The 18159-nt window shown below is 40.2% G+C and overlaps 1 long non-coding RNA gene across 3 annotated transcripts; it reads left to right on the forward strand.

The window, feature by feature from the left end:
• Positions 1-3492: 3492 nt before the first annotated feature.
• LOC146525994 (uncharacterized) lies at positions 3493-11965 on the forward strand. Of its 3 annotated transcripts, XR_014873644.1 has the most exons (3): positions 3493-4145; positions 4945-5025; positions 11554-11965. It is a non-coding gene; the product is annotated as an uncharacterized LOC146525994 (long non-coding RNA). The 3 variants fall into 3 exon arrangements; XR_014873643.1 differs by having other exon boundaries at positions 3493-5025; XR_014873642.1 differs by lacking the exon at positions 4945-5025.
• Positions 11966-18159: the final 6194 nt, after the last annotated feature.

Below are 18159 nucleotides of genomic sequence, written 5' to 3' on the forward strand. Positions count from 1 at the left end.
TGTGCTCCATTATTGTTGGAGCATGTTGGCACATGCATACATTTTTGGTAGCTGTTACGTGTTGCATAACAGCAGTAACCAAACAGCTTGCTCAGTGACATCGGTGGCTCTAATCTTCTTGCTCACTGTCCTGATTCTAAATTCTAATTCTCTATTCTTTGAGAACTAGTATGTTTTATCAAAATCAGACACAAATCCAGGACACTGGAAGCAGTCTGTTATGCTGAAAGCCAAAAGAGAGTCTTTAACAGTTGCTGAGCTGTTATTTCTGTCCTGACAACAAAACAGGCCAAACAAAGGAATCCAGATTCTTTGAATGGCATTAGAAAAAGGAGAAAAAACTAGACACATCCATGTGGGCAGCTAAGACAGGACCTACACAGGCAAACAGATGGACCAATTCTTGGACATGCTGTTATTATTATTATTATTATTATTATTATTATTATTATTATTATTATTATTATTATTATTATTATTATTATTATTATACATTGTCATGTTCCTTAAATACAAGTTTGCAGTATTGCACCAAATCACAATGACTATCACCTCCAGGAACTTTACAGTGTATTGTAAGTATTGTAAGAAGACCCACTCAACAATAAATCTGCAGGACCAGATGGGGTAAGGCCTCAAGGCCTGTGCCCCCCAGCTTTGTGGAGTCTTCCATAAACTCTTCATGATGAGCCTGAGCCTGTAAAGGTCCCAGTGCTGTGGAAGACATCACGTTTTGTTCCTGCACCAAAGATGCCACGTCTCAGTGGGCCCCAGGATTACAGAGCTGTGGCAGTGATTTACTGACTGAATGACACTGACTACATCACGAAGACCCTGGAAAGACTCATCATATTGAGGGTCGTGGATGCCAACAGACTCAATAAACTAATCTGCAAGGCCAGTAATGTTTCGGGGTCAAGCTGGAGCTACAGTGTTAAATAGATGAACTCCCGCATTCAGACAATTACCTAAGCCACTTCTCACCAATAGTCGATGGTGGGAAAGGAAAAACTCCCTTTTAAAAGGAAGAAACCATTGGTAGAACCAGGCTCAGTGAGGGGCTGTCATCCACCACAACCATTTGGGGGTTTGGACAAACTTTATTTTCATGTCCCTGAACATGGATTTTTTTTCATGTTTTTCAAAGTATCTACTTCTATTTTAAGCTTTAAAAGCCTCAATGGGTTAGTGGTAATAAGGTGAAATGATTTATGCCAACTAAATCATTTTTACCGCTTATACCAGAGACCACAGTTTGAGATGAAAGTTTAATTTAGGCAATAAAGGCTAGTTGGTCAGATTAAGGCTTCAAAAACTTCTCTTTTAGGTTTCAGTTTCCACTGTCTTCTAAAGTGTAAATGCTGAAGACTATTGAGCTTAGAAATGTTCAACTTGTTAACTTTTTTTCTCTTTCCACTGAACTCTTGTGTCTGCTTTTGTAAATTGCCACAAAGTAACAGTCCCCTTTGCCAGTTTTGTCTTCTGTCACAGGGAGGTCACGTTGGATACATGGGAGGCCTTATTTTTTCCACCAATGTTTCTTGTGTTGACACGCTCTGCTTTTTCTTCAGCAGAAGCTGCCAAACAGAGGTCCATCTTTTTAAAGCTTTCTCTATCTCTGCTGCCGAAGGAACTGGTATTGGAGGCGCATCATTTTTTGTCATCCACTTCTTGCTTCAGAAAAAAATGAACTCTTTAAAAAAACTATTTGAGAAAACACAACACTCACACACCTTATTGTGTATAGCAGAAGTATTCACAAAGTTTCACTTGTTCCACATTTTGTCATGTTTCGGCTTTATTCCTAAATTGATCTAATTCATTTTTAATCTTAAGATTATGCACATACTACCCTAAAATAAAAGTGAAAAGAATTAGATTGAAATTGCTTTTAAATGTTGCTTTTTTTATTCTAAAATTAAAAAAGCAAATATCATATCATATATTGTGTAAATTATGACTCAGTACTTTGTTGCAGCATCTTTGGCAGTAACCATAGCCTCGAGTCTTTTTGAGTTTGGTGTTACAAGCATGGCCCACTTATTCTTTTTTGGCAGTGTCTCTCATTCTTCTTTCTTCATAGGTCCATGGCCATTTTCAGATCTCTCGAGATGTTCTGTCGAGTTCAAGTATGGTCTCTAGCGGAGCCACTCAAGGACATTCACAGAGTGGTCCCAAGGTCTCTGCTTGTTATCAGGGCTGGTTAGGGTCATTATCCTGGTGAAAGATGAACATTTGCCCCAGTCCAAGGTGCAGAGCAGGAGCAGGTTATTATCAAAGATGTCTCTTTACATTGCTGTATTCATTTTCCCCTCTACCCTGACTAGTCTCCCAATTCCTGCTGCCAAAATACATCCTCACAGCATGATGCTGCCACCACCATGCTTTACCGTAGGGATGGTATTGGCAAGGTGGTAAATGGTGCCTGGATTCCACCATACATGAAATTTGGCATTTAGGCCAAAGAATTCAGTCTTTGCTTTGTTTCTTATGGTCTAAGATGGTTTGTTTTGGCAAATTCTAGGTGGGATGTCATGTGCCTGTTACTGAGAAATTGCTTCCATCTGGCCACTCTATGATACAGACTTGTTTATTAATGTTTGTCCATCTAGAAGGCTCCTCTCTCTCCCACAGAGCAAAACTGGAGCTCTGTGAGAGTGACTTTTGGGTTCTGGGTCACCTCCCTGACTAAGGTCATTCTACCCCAATAGCTCAGATTTGTCATGAAATTGTCAAAGTGTATATTTTTTGCCACAACCAATTTGGCAGTGAGGATACACTTTCTGGACATGAACTTTATTCATTTTTTTATGTGTGTGTGTGTGTGTGTGTGGGTGTTCCTTAACATGGCATGTATTTAGACTACTTACAGCAAAGACCACAGTTTGAGTCAATCAATTAAATGTAAATTTGCTTATGCACCTTGTAAAAACATAATTTCAATTTGAAAATGACAAATTTTCACATTTTTAGTTTAGTATTTTTGATAGCTCCAAATTGTGAGTTTTGCAAGTTTGTAGTATATTAAAATATGTAGTGACACATTAATGTATAAAGTCAGGTTTACTGTATTTAGGGTCTATATCAAAAGTTGAATGTCACATAAGTTACTTAAATGTACTCAAGGCAATGGGATTTTAAGCCATTTTATTTAGAAGAACTTACAGAATGATGTTTTTTCTATTCTCTAATTTAATGTGTTTGGTCAGGTGCACGTTATTGAAATATATAGGTAAACCAAAATACATGTAAAATATGCGACCGTAATAAAAGTTATACCATATGAGTGTAATATTTGATTAAATAGAATCTTACATACAAATTGTTCATTATATACTTAAAGGGATGGATGGTGTCTCAATGTAGTATTACACTTTTTTATAGATGGTTGACTTGGCATCTAAACGTAAATCCATTTTGGTCTAACAGTGTGATAAAGTACATCAGTCTGCCAACAGATAGCATGTCAGATAATACTGTAGCATGGGCATGTAAATCCAATAGGGATGGGTATCGAAACCCGGTTCTTGTTGAGAACCGGTTCCCACTGTTTCAATTCCTTGGAATTGTTTGCCATTTTTGCAAACGATTCCGTTATCGATTCCAGTCGCCAGTTCCAGTTTACCTGGCAGGAAACACGGCGCGTAAGCGGCTCAAACGCTCAAAAGTTTGTTTGTACTTTACGAGAACGGATGACAACAGGGCAACTTGCAATACTTGCAAAGTAGATATTTCATTTAAGGGAGGAAACACTACGAATATGCAAAAGCATTTGCTCACAAAACACGCGATAACCTTAAATGAATGTCGTGTTTTTAATTCCGCTACGGACTCGTGAATCTCAACCCAGCAGCAGTGGTAACGTTTGCACGTCCTCTCCCGTTAATGCGGCAGGTAAATAATCAACTAACAGTGCATATTATGTTAGCGCGATCTGCCTTATTACAAAACCTGCCATTACTGTGCATTTAGGTGACCATGATGAGAGAGAGAGACAGAGTCTGCTTCAGATGCTGGCAGTTCTCGCTGTAGTCTACCGGTAGCGTCTCCTTTCAGGCCAGGATAGACGAACGTCACCGAGCAGTAACTAAGTTTGTGATAAAAGGCTTGCACCCATTTGCCACAGAAGATGCCCCCGATTTTCAGTAAGTGAATGTGTTTAATTGTAGGCAGGGACATTACTGGATATTCTTGTGTAATTGCTACTGAATAATTTATGTTATACTTTGTTATTGCTACAGAAGAACATTTATTTTATTATTTTACATTTACAATTTTTTTTCCTGGGGACCCTGTGACACCCCATTGAAGAGCCATAGGCTGTGGATCTCTTAAGATCTCACTGTTGGGTTTGTAAGGCCATGTTACTCCAAAAAATGTTTATATCTTCTCTTTGAAATCTCGTTCAAAGAGAAGATATAAAACAAAGTTCTAAGCTAATCGACCTTAGTGTTCTCCTTTTTAAAAAGAATCGATAAGAGAATCGACAAAGAATCGAATCGTTAAACAGAATGGAAAATGGACGCGGAATCGTGAAAATCTTATCAATACCCATCCCTAAAATCCAATATATTATATTTAGTCTTTTTTGGTTTAGCAGACTCCTATATATTAGATTTAAAAAGCTGTCTGATGATGGATTTTATCTTCCTACATGCAGATCATCATCTGCAGTGCATCTCTCCTTTTACCAACATCTGTAAATCTCTGGACAAGAAAGAACCTGGCCCTGTTCATTTACTGAGATTAGCAGTAAACTTTCACTTTGAGAGTCAATAGATATGTGAGAAAATATTTGGCTCTGCAACGTGTTCTACAGCATCATGACCCAGAGGTTCCATATTGTGAATGATGCTGAGCGTGATAGTCAGCTTGGGGCTGATCTTTTCATATGAGTGCACCTACTGCATTAGTTCCAAAACCTACAAACTTTGTGTGTAACAGTTTTCCTGAGACACCTTCCATAAAAAGACTTTCTGACTACGGCATGTCACAGACAGCAGCTCTGGTCATCTAGATGAAGAGGTATGCATTTGGGACTCTAGGATTTAAATATTTCTAGGATTTCATTGCAAAATCTGATTATTTTTAAAAAAACATAAAGTTAAACGAGATATCAGTGATCCCTATAGTGTCATCTCTGTCACAAGGATTAAAAGTCAGTTTCTGACTTTGTGTTTGTTTTAGCTGCAGACTGTTTCAAGATGCAATGCTAAAAGTCGTCAAAGGAGCTTGCAAAGAAAAGCGTCTGGACTTCTTTAAGTTACTTGAAGACGTTTCACCTCTCATCCGAGAGGCTTCTTCAGTTCTAAGGTCAAATGGTGGAGAGTCCCAGATATAACCCTAGTGGGAGTGTCCCCCCACAGAGGGACAAAAGGACCCCCTGATGATCCTCTAATCGCCTGAGCCAAGGTGTGGAACTGGGTGTGGGTCCCAATCAGCCAGAGTTTCGGGTGATTTCATTGTGAAACCTGGCCCCACCTTATCATGCGAATTCCTGAGGTCAGATGGCCCAGGGTGTGAGTGGGCCTTAAGGCGTCTGGGAAGGGATCTCAAAACTGGATTATAGATGGCAGAGAGTTGGTGTCGTAAACCACCGCCTCTGTTCAAAGATGGTCGCTCACAGTGGACATAGATGGCTTCTTTCACTCCTCTTTCAAACCATCTGTCCTCTCTGTCCAAAATGTGAACATTGGCATCCTCGAAAGAGTGTCCTTTATCCTTAAGATGCAGATGGACAGCTGAATCTTGTCCTGTGGAGGTCGCTCTTCTGTGTTGTGCCATGCGCTTGTGAAGTGGCTGTTTGGTCTCTCCAATGTAGAGGTCTGGGCATTCCTCGCTGCACTGTACGGCATACACCACATTGTTAAGTCTGTGTTTTGGCGTTTTGTCTTTCGGGTGAACCAGTTTTTGTCTGAGTGTGTTGCTGGGTCTGAAGTACACCGGGATGTCATGCTTGGAGAAAACCCTCCTGAGTTTCTCTGATACACCGGCTACATAGGGGATGACAATGTTGTTGCGCCTGTCCTTCTTATCCTCCCTCGCTGGTGTCTGATCTTCTTTTCTGTGCCTCTTTGCTGACTTTAAAAACGCCCATTTAGGATAGCCGCACGTTTTGAGTGCTTCCTTTACATGTGTGTGTTCCTTCTTTTTCCCTTCAGGCTTAGAGGGAACATGTTCTGCCCGGTGGTGTAGGGTCCTAATTACTCCAAGTTTGTGTTCCAGAGGGTGATGGGAGTCAAACAGGAGGTACTGGTCCGTGTGTGTGGGCTTCCGGTAAACTTCGATGTTGAGGTTGCCATTCTCTTCAATGTGCACAGCGCAGTCCAGGAAAGGCAAACAGTCATCCTTCGTGTCTTCCCTGGTGAACTTGATGTTTTTATCCACAGCGTTGATGTGCGCAGTGAAGGATTCCACTTCTTGTGTCTTGATTTTGACCCAGGTGTCGTCTACATATCTGTACCAGTGGCTGGGTACTCTTCCTTTGAAAGAGCCAAGAGCCTTCCTTTCCACTTCCTCCATGTAAAGGTTGGCTACAATAGGTGACATGGGGGAGCCCATGGCACAGCCATGTTTTTGTCTGTAGAAGCCTTCGTTGTATTTGAAATATGTAGTGGTGAGGCAGAGGTCTAACAGTGTGCAAATCTGATCGGGTGTGAAGTTGGTCCTGTCCTCCAAGGAGCTGTCTTCTTGTAGTCGTTTTCTGACAGTCTCCACTGCCTCCGTGGTGGGTATGCAAGTGAAGAGAGAGACTACATCAAAGGACACTATGGTTTCATCTGGATCCAGGGTAAGTTTCTGGACCTTGTCAGTGAAGTCGGTGGAGTTCTTGATGTGGTGTGGGGTGTTCCCCACGAGAGGAGCAAGGATGGTAGCAAGGTGTTTTGCAATGTTATAAGTGGCTGAGTTTATGCTACTGACTATGGGTCTGAGTGGGACAGCTTCCTTGTGGATTTTTGGAAGTCCGTAAATGCAGGGTATGGCATCCCCTGGGTAAAGGCGGTGATAAGTAAGGCGGTCAATGATTTTGTCCTTTTCCAAGTCTTGAAGGCAAGCTATAACTTTCTTTTTTGTAGCTGCTTGTGGGGTCTCGCTTTAAGGCTTCGTAGGTATTGTTGTCACTGAGGAGAGTAGTGATCTTTGTATGGTAATCTGTAGTGTTTAGGACCACGGTGCATCTTCCCTTATCCGCTGGTAAAACAGTGATGTTGTGGTCTTTGCTCAGGGAAGCGACGGCCTTCTTTTCCTGTATTGTGAGGTTGGACGGAGGGACTTTGGCACTGGAGAGGGTGGCTGAGACTTTCATCCTGATTTGCTTTGCTTCTGTCTGTGATAATTTATTAATCCGAATGGCAGATTCTGTGGCTGTGATGAGGTCCACTATGGGCAACTGTTGTGGAGAAATGGCAAAATTGAGACCTTTGGCTAATACTCTCTTTTCAGGTTCAGTGAGATTCCTGTCTGAAAAGTTCTTAACCCATTTCTCCTGACTGTCTTCAGGTGTGTTTTCTTCTATGGGTTGTGTAGGTTCAGATTCAGAATGAGGAGTGTGTGTTTTTGAATGCAAGGTGTGAAATTTCCTGCGTTGTCTTTCTTTTCCTTTCGAGTGTTGGGCCCGCTGAGCCTTGTCCACAAACTTGTCCTGTTTGACTCCCATCACCCTCTGGAACACAAACTTGGAGTAATTAGGACCCTACACCACCGGGCAGAACATGTTCCCTCTAAGCCTGAAGGGAAAAAGAAGGAACACACACATGTAAAGGAAGCACTCAAAACGTGCGGCTATCCTAAATGGGCGTTTTTAAAGTCAGCAAAGAGGCACAGAAAAGAAGATCAGACACCAGCGAGGGAGGATAAGAAGGACAGGCGCAACAACATTGTCATCCCCTATGTAGCCGGTGTATCAGAGAAACTCAGGAGGGTTTTCTCCAAGCATGACATCCCGGTGTACTTCAGACCCAGCAACACACTCAGACAAAAACTGGTTCACCCGAAAGACAAAACGCCAAAACACAGACTTAACAATGTGGTGTATGCCGTACAGTGCAGCGAGGAATGCCCAGACCTCTACATTGGAGAGACCAAACAGCCACTTCACAAGCGCATGGCACAACACAGAAGAGCGACCTCCACAGGACAAGATTCAGCTGTCCATCTGCATCTTAAGGATAAAGGACACTCTTTCGAGGATGCCAATGTTCACATTTTGGACAGAGAGGACAGATGGTTTGAAAGAGGAGTGAAAGAAGCCATCTATGTCCACTGTGAGCGACCATCTTTGAACAGAGGCGGTGGTTTACGACACCAACTCTCTGCCATCTATAATCCAGTTTTGAGATCCCTTCCCAGACGCCTTAAGGCCCACTCACACCCTGGGCCATCTGACCTCAGGAATTCGCATGATAAGGTGGGGCCAGGTTTCACAATGAAATTACCCGAAACTCTGGCTGATTGGGACCCACACCCAGTTCCACACCTTGGCTCAGGCGATTAGAGGATCATCAGGGGGTCCTTTTGTCCCTCTGTGGGGGGACACTCCCACTAGGGTTATATCTGGGACTCTCCACCATTTGACCTTAGAACTGAAGAAGCCTCTCGGATGAGAGGTGAAACGTCTTCAAGTAACTTAAAGAAGTCCAGACGCTTTTCTTTGCAAGCTCCTTTGACTACGATGACCTGGATGACTGAGAACCTTCACAGACACAATGCTAAAAGTCTCACTGGGTCGGGGGATCCTGATTATACTGTACATCCGTGCCTTGCAAAGAAATTTGACATGGCTTGTGGATGTTGTTATACTAGACATTTAGTAGTTTGTACCAGTGCCAGCAGCATTATACAATTCTCAGTTAGTTTCATACCACTACCACTTTTACATTTTTTGTATCAAACTTGTGTAACTATCAGTTCTGATGAGGCTTCTGGCATAGTTGCCAGAACCAACAAAGGAAGAAATAATTTGTTATCAATAATCAACAAGAACACAAAGTACTCTTCCTTTTTTGTACCGTACTTAGAGTGCTTAGAGTCCATACTATTATCATATTCAATCACAAAGGTTCAAAAGTTCAACATTGCATATTAAGGCATCACCCCTGATCTCACTTATTCTTAGTTAGTGTTGCATAGCAACAGTAGCAATAATTAGGTCTTATTCTGTGACATAGTCTCACATTTATAATTGCCTAGAAGCAAGGAGAGGAAATTTAGCTGCAAGTCTTGAAGTGAAGCAGAGGAAGACATTTCTTATGTTATGTTATGTTATGTTATGTTATGTTATGTTATGTTATGTTATGTTATGTTATGTTATGTTATATTATGTTATAATTGTGATTTAAATATAGCAAAGTAGTAGTGTGTTTTCATTTATCAATTGAAACACCAGTGAGACAGCATATGTTCTTGGTCATGTAGCTCAGTTGCTGCAGAAAGACACAATTTACTAAGCAAGACAAGTTTAAAGTTGTTTTGCTTCAGCCACATCTGTTCCTAAGAAAGTTTCTTCACTAGGGCTGTGATGGTTGGACTGCGTGACAGTCCATGTAAGATGTAGAGGAAATTATTTTTAATGGTGTTTCTGATGCTCTCTGGGTTGTGACGTTAATGGTGGGCCTGCCTGCTATCGAACTCGCCTTTTGCTACAAGAGTGAGTGAATCTAGATAACGGCCGAGTGCTATGTGATTTGCAGTACACAACGCTTACACGTACTTGGAGAGCTGTAAAAGTGGGTCACCCAGCCCACTGAGAGTTAGCCTGTACCATTCACTGATGTGGAAATAAGTCTTCTGCAATGGGCCCAGCAAGGCTGCACTACCAAAAGCTGCCACAATCAGCACCCAGCTTTAAAGGCTTCTGCACAAACAATCAGTCATTTTCATGTCTTTGTTTTTATGGCAGGGCTGTGCATGCTACTCCAAACTGCGTTGAGCTAAAAATGTCATGTTGGTAATTAATGATTGATTTAATCATGATCAAAGGTATAAATGTTAAGAAGTAACCAAAATATATCATTTTGGTTTTAAGACTCTGGTTTTGAATCAGAATGTGACTGTTTTTATTGTGATTATTTAGCAATAAAGTTTTTATCACAACATGCACTGCTTGCACATAAATTGTATTTCTTATCTGAGGAACAGCTTTGTGACTTTTTTCTTTGTTTTTTTTTTTTTGTTGTTGTTGTTGTTGTTGTTTTTAAATGTGAGCATTTTCATCATATTCTCCCTGTGTTCCAGTGCCTTAGTCATAGATATAAAAGAAAATATTTAGGTTTGCATTCAAGTCAAAAAAATTTTTTATATAGAGTTAGCCACATGAAATTGGCTTTCTCTTTTACTGATAAGAAGATAGTTGAAATACCTAACATTTTATTGTTATCAGTCATAAACACTGTGAGAAGAAGTCACATTTAAGCACTGTGTGTCTTTATATAACCCCATCAGATCTGCTGTAATCTATGCAGAGATTTGAATTCCTGCAGCTTTGACATCGGGTCAGGGTTGGATGTAATGTAAGGGCGAGTAAAACCCTTGTCAGATTACTGATGGCCAGGAGCCAGCACTGCTCTCAGCAAGCTCTCACTGGCAGGCAGAATGCAGGTTTTAATCTGCATGCACCTCCCAAAGCTGGAGGTTTTCCTCACTGTGTTTGGCTCTCACCTATAGCTTGGCTATTGTAAATCCAGTGTGACAGGCTTATGTAAGGAACTTTCCTACAAGGCTGTGGAAGTGCATGGTTTGGAATGTAAGCAGGATGGGAAAATAAGCATAAGGCTGGTAAAAGCGAAAGAGAAGCAAATAACAAAAATAACTGAACCATAACCCAGCACTGTCACTTTTTACTGATACATTTTCACAGAGTGTTAAAACTTTTCCACCCAGTCTTATCACTTGTCTTAGAAGAAAGTCAAGGATGTGCTGTCTTTTCTAAACTTGAAAGGAGAGTATACAATCTTGCCTCTGCTTGTAGTGTAGAAAATTGGCATACACTGCTTTTTATAACGGCTCTTCCTTGGGGTCCAGCTGTGGGCAGCCAACAGTGAATGGATAGTGGCACATAGAACGCAAAAACAGAAGTACCTGGGGCAAAACAGTCCATACCTATTACTGATAGCTCACCACGTCTTCTTTGGTTATAACATGCCCTGTGGAGTTACCTTTGACAGCTACTTTATAGTGTCTTTTAAAGCTTACTGCAAAGCGTACAGGACTGACTATCATTTCAGATATATGTAGTCCAAATAATCTATGTTGCTCTCATCCTCTTATATTCACCCCTTCCTGACTTCATTCAGAAATCTTCCACTTCATCATTCTTCATTCTCTTTCTCCTCATCCTCTGTTTAGTTAGGAGAATATTTGATTGGCGGGTGATATCCTCTCAGGATGGCTCACATTGAGAAAATGTCCTGTCTGCAAGTAGTGTTAATTCTTATGTACAGTTTCAGTGCTGGATGATTACAATAATATGTTACTGAAATCACATTACATTTTTGTGTAACACAGTATTTTTTTTTCCAAAGAACTGCCACTAACTGCATCTTTTTGCTTTTTCAGACCATTCTCCGCTTGATTGTTGTGCAAGAAAATCCCAGTTGGTCCGCAGTTTCTAAAATACCCAGACCACCTCATCCGACACTAACCATGCCCAACTACGCCACATTCAAATTCACTTAAAGCACCTTTTTTTCCTCACTATGATGCTTTGTTTGAACTTCAATAGGTTATCTTGAACATGTCTACATGCTTAAATGTACTGAGTTGCTACTGTGTGATTAAATAGTTGTGTTAACAAGCAGGTGAAGAAGTGTACCTACAAAGAGTCCAGTGAGTGCCTGTACTGACTACTACTGGTAGTTATTCAATTGACAGAGCTATTAACAACACAATAAAAACAGCTGATTTGTTATCATAGCTGAAATGACATGTAATAAATAAATAAACATTTGGTATTTGTTTCTTAGAAAAAGGTATTTTGTAGTTTGTGTTATGGTCTTGGTGTCTGAAGCTGTTTTTCTTGTATTCCCAGTGTCTGCAAACAAAAAGATTACTTTGCAAATGGTTGCCAACCCAGGATGCCTTCTTTTGTATACTTTGAACTGGCAGAGCCCACACAATTTAGAGGTGAACTGAGCTGGAGTGGTGCTGAAATACAGTGTAGTAGTCTTAGAACTTGTAGTAGAACAGTAGCATGGGCAAGAAAAGGCAGAATGAATGGGCTGATTCAAGAACTTCACACTGGTATTTCCCCACAGGCACTGAGCTTTACCTCATTAGTAAAGCCCTCACCTGGCTCTCTGCGCTCCACTTGCCTGATATGAGGTATGCTGAAGTAGCCTGGAGACTATGCCACTGCTGGAGGACAGAAACACAATATAGATACTAACAATACACATTACGCTGCATTGATAAGTACAACATAGAATGAAAATGCATCCACGTATGTTTGCCTATACACATGGCAGTGTGATCTATTGTGTTCATATGTGTCTCTATGTTTATTCGAACCTTCCCACCTTTCAGACCTCTGCAAAGGAGCCCAGCCCTCTGATTAGCAGTGATGACTGGCTGGAGAGATAGTGAGACCAGACCCCTCTGTCACTAAGTGAAGGCTTTTATCTAACTCTTCAGGGGATTCGGCCATGTGATGTTGCCTCAGTGCTCCTGTCTTAACTCTCGTGCCCTCATCTCACCCTATTATCTCTATCACCTCCATCTTTGCCTTTTTATCGTTTAACTCTTTCTCTGCTGTGCACACACACACAAACACACTCTCATTATCCATCCACACAGATAGATGTGCAAATGTAGAGACACAGAGTTACTCCACCTTTGGTTATCTACATTTTTGTACAGTATCCAAGACCATTTTTTCTTCTTTTCCTTTTCTTCTTCTACATGTATAAAGATAAAATCAAACAGTAGGAACACACAATAATGTTTACATTATATATAGCATATATAAATAGCCAAACCAGGTATGAAGTCACAGCTCAGGCAGCAGTCCATGGTGATGGGAGTGGCACACACTTTACTGCTTTTCAAGAACTATCAGGAATGACCACACTGCCCTCCAGTGGCTAATCTAAATATTGCAACTTTAAATCAGAACAATACAAATTCCTGAGTCTGTGATGGGGTGGGGCAATTGATCTGGTTCTAATCTGGCTTAAATTTATTATGTTACTCATGTACAGATGGATAACAGTGCTGCACTATGCCATCAAATAAGTTTCCAAATGACTGACAGGTGCGTGCCATTTTATCGCATTCATTTGTACTACCATAGTCAGCTCTGTTTCTCCGGTAATTCGAGTTTGTTCAGAGCCTAATTTTCACTAGAAATAGTTATCACCCACCTTAATATTACAGTGAATAATAAATGCATCGTACTATCAAAGTAAGTTAAGTGATGCTTGTATGAGCCAATATCTCTCCAGATATACCCTTTTGCCCAAATGTCTGCCAAAAAAATAGATGAAAAAAGGAGGTGTCTTGCATGTCTTAGTTTAATTGAAGATCCTTAAACAATACAAACTGCATACTGTGCATTTAAATACTAAGCTAAATCCAAAAGGTTTCTTGATAGATTAGCATAAACAATTACAGGTGGGCCACCTGCTTCATGTCAGGATTTTAAAAAAAAAATCCACTGTATTACGGCACCTCATAATTATTGAATACTAAAACTCTTTAGGGGGTGGACTTTAAAAAAAAAAAAAGGATATGTCCTGTCAGCTAAACAAATTGGCAGTAGCAGTAGCTTTGAAAGTGTTGCTTTCAGATTTCTTTTGCTGCTATACATGTACTACCGTACCTAGTATAAAAAAGTAGATTTTTTTTAATGCATTTGTTCTGAACAGACATTTTAGTACTGTTAATTAGCTACATCATTATTCACATAGTCATCTGCTGAGCTTATTTTTTACATCTCTCAAACATTAGGAGATACGATTAATTTTAACCTCTGAGTGTAACACATGCTCACATGCAGCGAGCTTCCCTATTTTCTTAAAAGTCATTTTACAGAATGCAAATGCCAGAAATAGAAATCAGACTAAGAGTGAAATTGCCTGACAAAAGTTATAGGGAAAAAAATCCTTATGCATACACAATTTGGCATAGACACAGAATCACACCGAGTGTTGTTTATATATGTATTTTTTAAATGTTTATTTACAGAAGAGAAGTGCTCACAGTTGCTGTGAGTTTCGACATTTTCACATATGGTAACACAGCGGAAATATTTCTACAAACCACAAGTAATACCTATTCTGTGACTGATTCCTTTGAAATAGCAATGCATCTATCACATGGCCAGCATCACCATGACTAACACTGAGTAATCCATCTCTTGTTTTACACACTAAGAAAATTGCACTTCTAGAAATGTAAAGATGACAGACCAGATTTGCTTGTGGCCAAAGATGAAATGCTAATCTATTAAGTGCTCCTACAATTTGCTTCTACATTAGCATATGCGATTAATGACATTTTTTTCGGCACGCAATGATTACAAAGGTGTCTGAGTAGCTGCAGAGCATCGCTGGTGGCACATGACTATAGTCTGTGCATACATATTAAAAGAGGCAGAACTGGGTGGGTACACACAAAACTAGAGATAATGTACCACAAAAAAAGTACAACATTGTGACATCACTGGACAAAGCAGCTCACCACAAAGCACCAGAACGTACAAAGAAAAGCTAGAGATAGAAATGCACTGAGTGATTTGTACAAAACAATGTATCATCTGTGCATAAGATTTTCCTTGATTTAATTTCCAAAAAGACAAAATGAGGCTTTGTTTGACAACACATGACACGTATCTGAATATGCAGGCATGATCCTTTTATGCAAAGATGGGACACCTGAGTTGAGAAGAGACTTTTATTTCTATAGAAATCTGTCTGCACTGAGAGGTATAACCTGCCTCAGGAGGGGTTTTCTTTAGCCCTTCTCCCTAGGAAAAAAATACTTTAGTTTACAGTTTAGCAGATTTAGACATTTTTTTTTCCTTTTTTATGAATTTTGCCTTTAAACTTTTAGAAAATCTTGGTAATTACTCATATTGCCAAATAATAAACAACATTTGAATGGTTTCCTTTAATCCCTCCTCTCATGTGTTGAACTCCTCAGTGCAGGACTAGACAATCCAAGTCACTATAATGAGTAAAAACTCACACTGAGGTAAAATGAAACACCAGTCCCATCCTCTGTGAAAACACTTGGCTAACAAAACAACAGTATTCTTACCTTTAATGTTCTACTTGTTTACAAAATGTGCAGTATCAAGAGACTGATCAGAATCAAATGAAGTTACCAACATGAGGTATAGTGTTTTAATTAACCCTTACAAAAAGAAGACGAAATCAACATAATTATCAAAGTAATTATCTTCTCTACAAAATGAGAGAATGAGTCATTTTTCTCTAGAAATGTGATTGTTCTAGCCAAAAAAAAGGTGTACAAAGAAAGCAAGGCTTTATACATATATTCAAAAGAGTGGTTAATAGTGTTAACAGAGCTCCTATTAGGAGAGTATACATCATTTACGCTGCAGGCAGGGTTATGCTAATCGCCAGTCCATATTCTCTGTCACCTCCACACACCATAATAATTCACTACTGCATCAAGACTTAATACATAAGTGAAACAACCTGATAGAAGTGAAATATCAGTGGGGGGGGGGGGGGGGGGGAGCATTAAACTATGTCTACCTAAGATTTTACATTAGATTTTGGCAACTGCAACATCATGAAATTTAATTCTTTCATGATGGATGTGATGTGATGTGATGTCTTTACTTAATTAACTTCCAAGCACAAACGAACTAATTTTCAATTGTTTTAAATTGTCCATGACAAAAAATGATGCATTGGTATAGAGAATATACCATCTCTATGTTTACACTTTATGTGCAGTGACAATAGAGTCTGAAAGAACAGCACCTATGTTCGATGCAGTGTTTTGAAAATGAAAATGATAGTTGTGAGACAACTTCATTAAATCTTTGCTCATAAGATTTAAAAGTATTTTTTTTTGTCATTGTACATTTTCACTGTGATTTTCTAACATTGCCTTGATTCAGTGATTTCCATCCAACCACAAAGCTTATCCAAACAGAAGTTGCACATTATGAGTGAATTAGTACTTCTTTTCTGAGCATGGCTCATTATGGCTGACTTGGACTGAGAGAAGTATGTTGAAGATATCAAACTGGAATGCTTTTGAGAATGTTTCTGCCAGTACTCAGGATATACAGTGGGGCAAAAAGGTATTTAGTCAGCCACCGATTGTGCAAGTTCCCCCACTTAAAATGATGACAGAGGTCAGTAATTTGCACCAGAGGTACACTTCAACTGTGAGAGACAGAATGTGAAAAAAAAAAATCCATGAATTCACATGGTAGGATTTGTAAAGAATTTATTCGTAAATCAGGGTGGAAAATAAGTATTTGGTCAATAACAAAAATACAACTCAATACTTTGTAACATTGCCTTTGTTGGCAATAACAGAGGTCAAACGTTTACTATAGGTCTTTACCAGGTTTGCACACACAGTAGCAGGTATTTTGGCCCATTCCTCCATGCAGATCTTCTCAAGAGCAGTGATGTTTTGGGGCTGTCGCCGAGCAACACGGACTTTCAACTCCCGCCACAGATTTTCTATGGGGTTGAGGTCTGGAGACTGGCTAGGCCACTCCAGGACTTTCAAATGCTTCTTACGGAGCCACTCCTTTGTTGCCCGGGCGGTGTGTTTTGGATCATTGTCATGTTGGAAGACCCAGCCTCGTTTCATCTTCAAAGTTCTCACTGATGGAAGGAGGTTTTGGCTCAAAATCTCACGATACTTGGCCCCATTCATTCTGTCCTTAACACGGATCAGTCGTCCTGTCCCCTTGGCAGAAAAACAGCCCCATAGCATGATGTTTCCACCCCATGCTTCACAGTAGGTATGGTGTTCTTGGGATGCAACTCAGTATTCTTCTTCCTCCAAACACGACGAGTTGAGTTTATACCAAAAAGTTCTACTTTGGTTTCATCTGACCACATGACATTCTCCCAATCCTCTGCTGTATCATCCATGTGCTCTCTGGCAAACTTCAGACGGGCCTGGACATGCACTGGCTTCAGCAGCGGAACACGTCTGGCACTGCGGGATTTGATTCCCTGCCGTTGTAGTGTGTTACTGATGGTGACCTTTGTTACTTTGGTCCCAGCTCTCTGCAGGTCATTCACCAGGTCCCCCCGTGTGGTTCTGGGATCTTTGCTCACCGTTCTCATGATCATTTTGACCCCACGGGATGAGATCTTGCGTGGAGCCCCAGATCGAGGGAGATTATCAGTGGTCTTGTATGTCTTCCATTTTCTGATGATTGCTCCCACAGTTGATTTTTTCACACCAAGCTGCTTGCCTATTGTAGATTCACTCTTCCCAGTCTGGTGCAGGTCTACAATTCTTTTCCTGGTGTCCTTCGAAAGCTCTTTGGTCTTGGCCATGGCGGAGTTTGGAGTCTGACTGGTTGAGGCTGTGGACAGGTGTCTTTTATACAGATGATGAGGTCAAACAGGTGCCATTCATACAGGTAACGAGTGGGGGACAGAAAAGCTTCTTACAGAAGACGTTACAGGTCTGTGAGAGCCAGGGATTTTCCTTGTTTGAGGTGACCAAATACTTATTTTCCACCCTGATTTACAAATAAATTCTTTACAAATCCTACCATGTGAATTCATGGATTTTTTTTTCACATTTTGTCTCTCACAGTTGAAGTGTACCTCTGGTGCAAATTACTGACCTCTGTCATCATTTTAAGTGGGGGAACTTGCACAATCGGTGGCTGACTAAATACTTTTTTGCCCCACTGTACATGCCTTTTAAGGATACCTACTTAGAGTAGGCGCTAAGTAGAGAACAGTTAGTGAATATCGCGTGTAAAATTTAAAAAAAAAAAAGTCGGTGCTTTGCTTTAACTTTTATAAAAGGCAAATCTTAAAGCACGAGTCAGAAAGCTGTGGCTGCATTGTTCACTAAACATTTAAATTGTATATCATAGCAGGTATGCTACTTTACTAGCAAAAGGAAACCTGCTTTGAAATCACTGTTTAAAAATGGTTACATGTAAAACATGCTTACCAGTTTAGACTTATGTGCACAATAGTG

This window comes from Neolamprologus multifasciatus, chromosome 1, assembly GCF_963576455.1.
Source record: "Neolamprologus multifasciatus chromosome 1, fNeoMul1.2, whole genome shotgun sequence".
Taxonomy (NCBI): Eukaryota; Metazoa; Chordata; class Actinopteri; order Cichliformes; family Cichlidae; genus Neolamprologus; species Neolamprologus multifasciatus.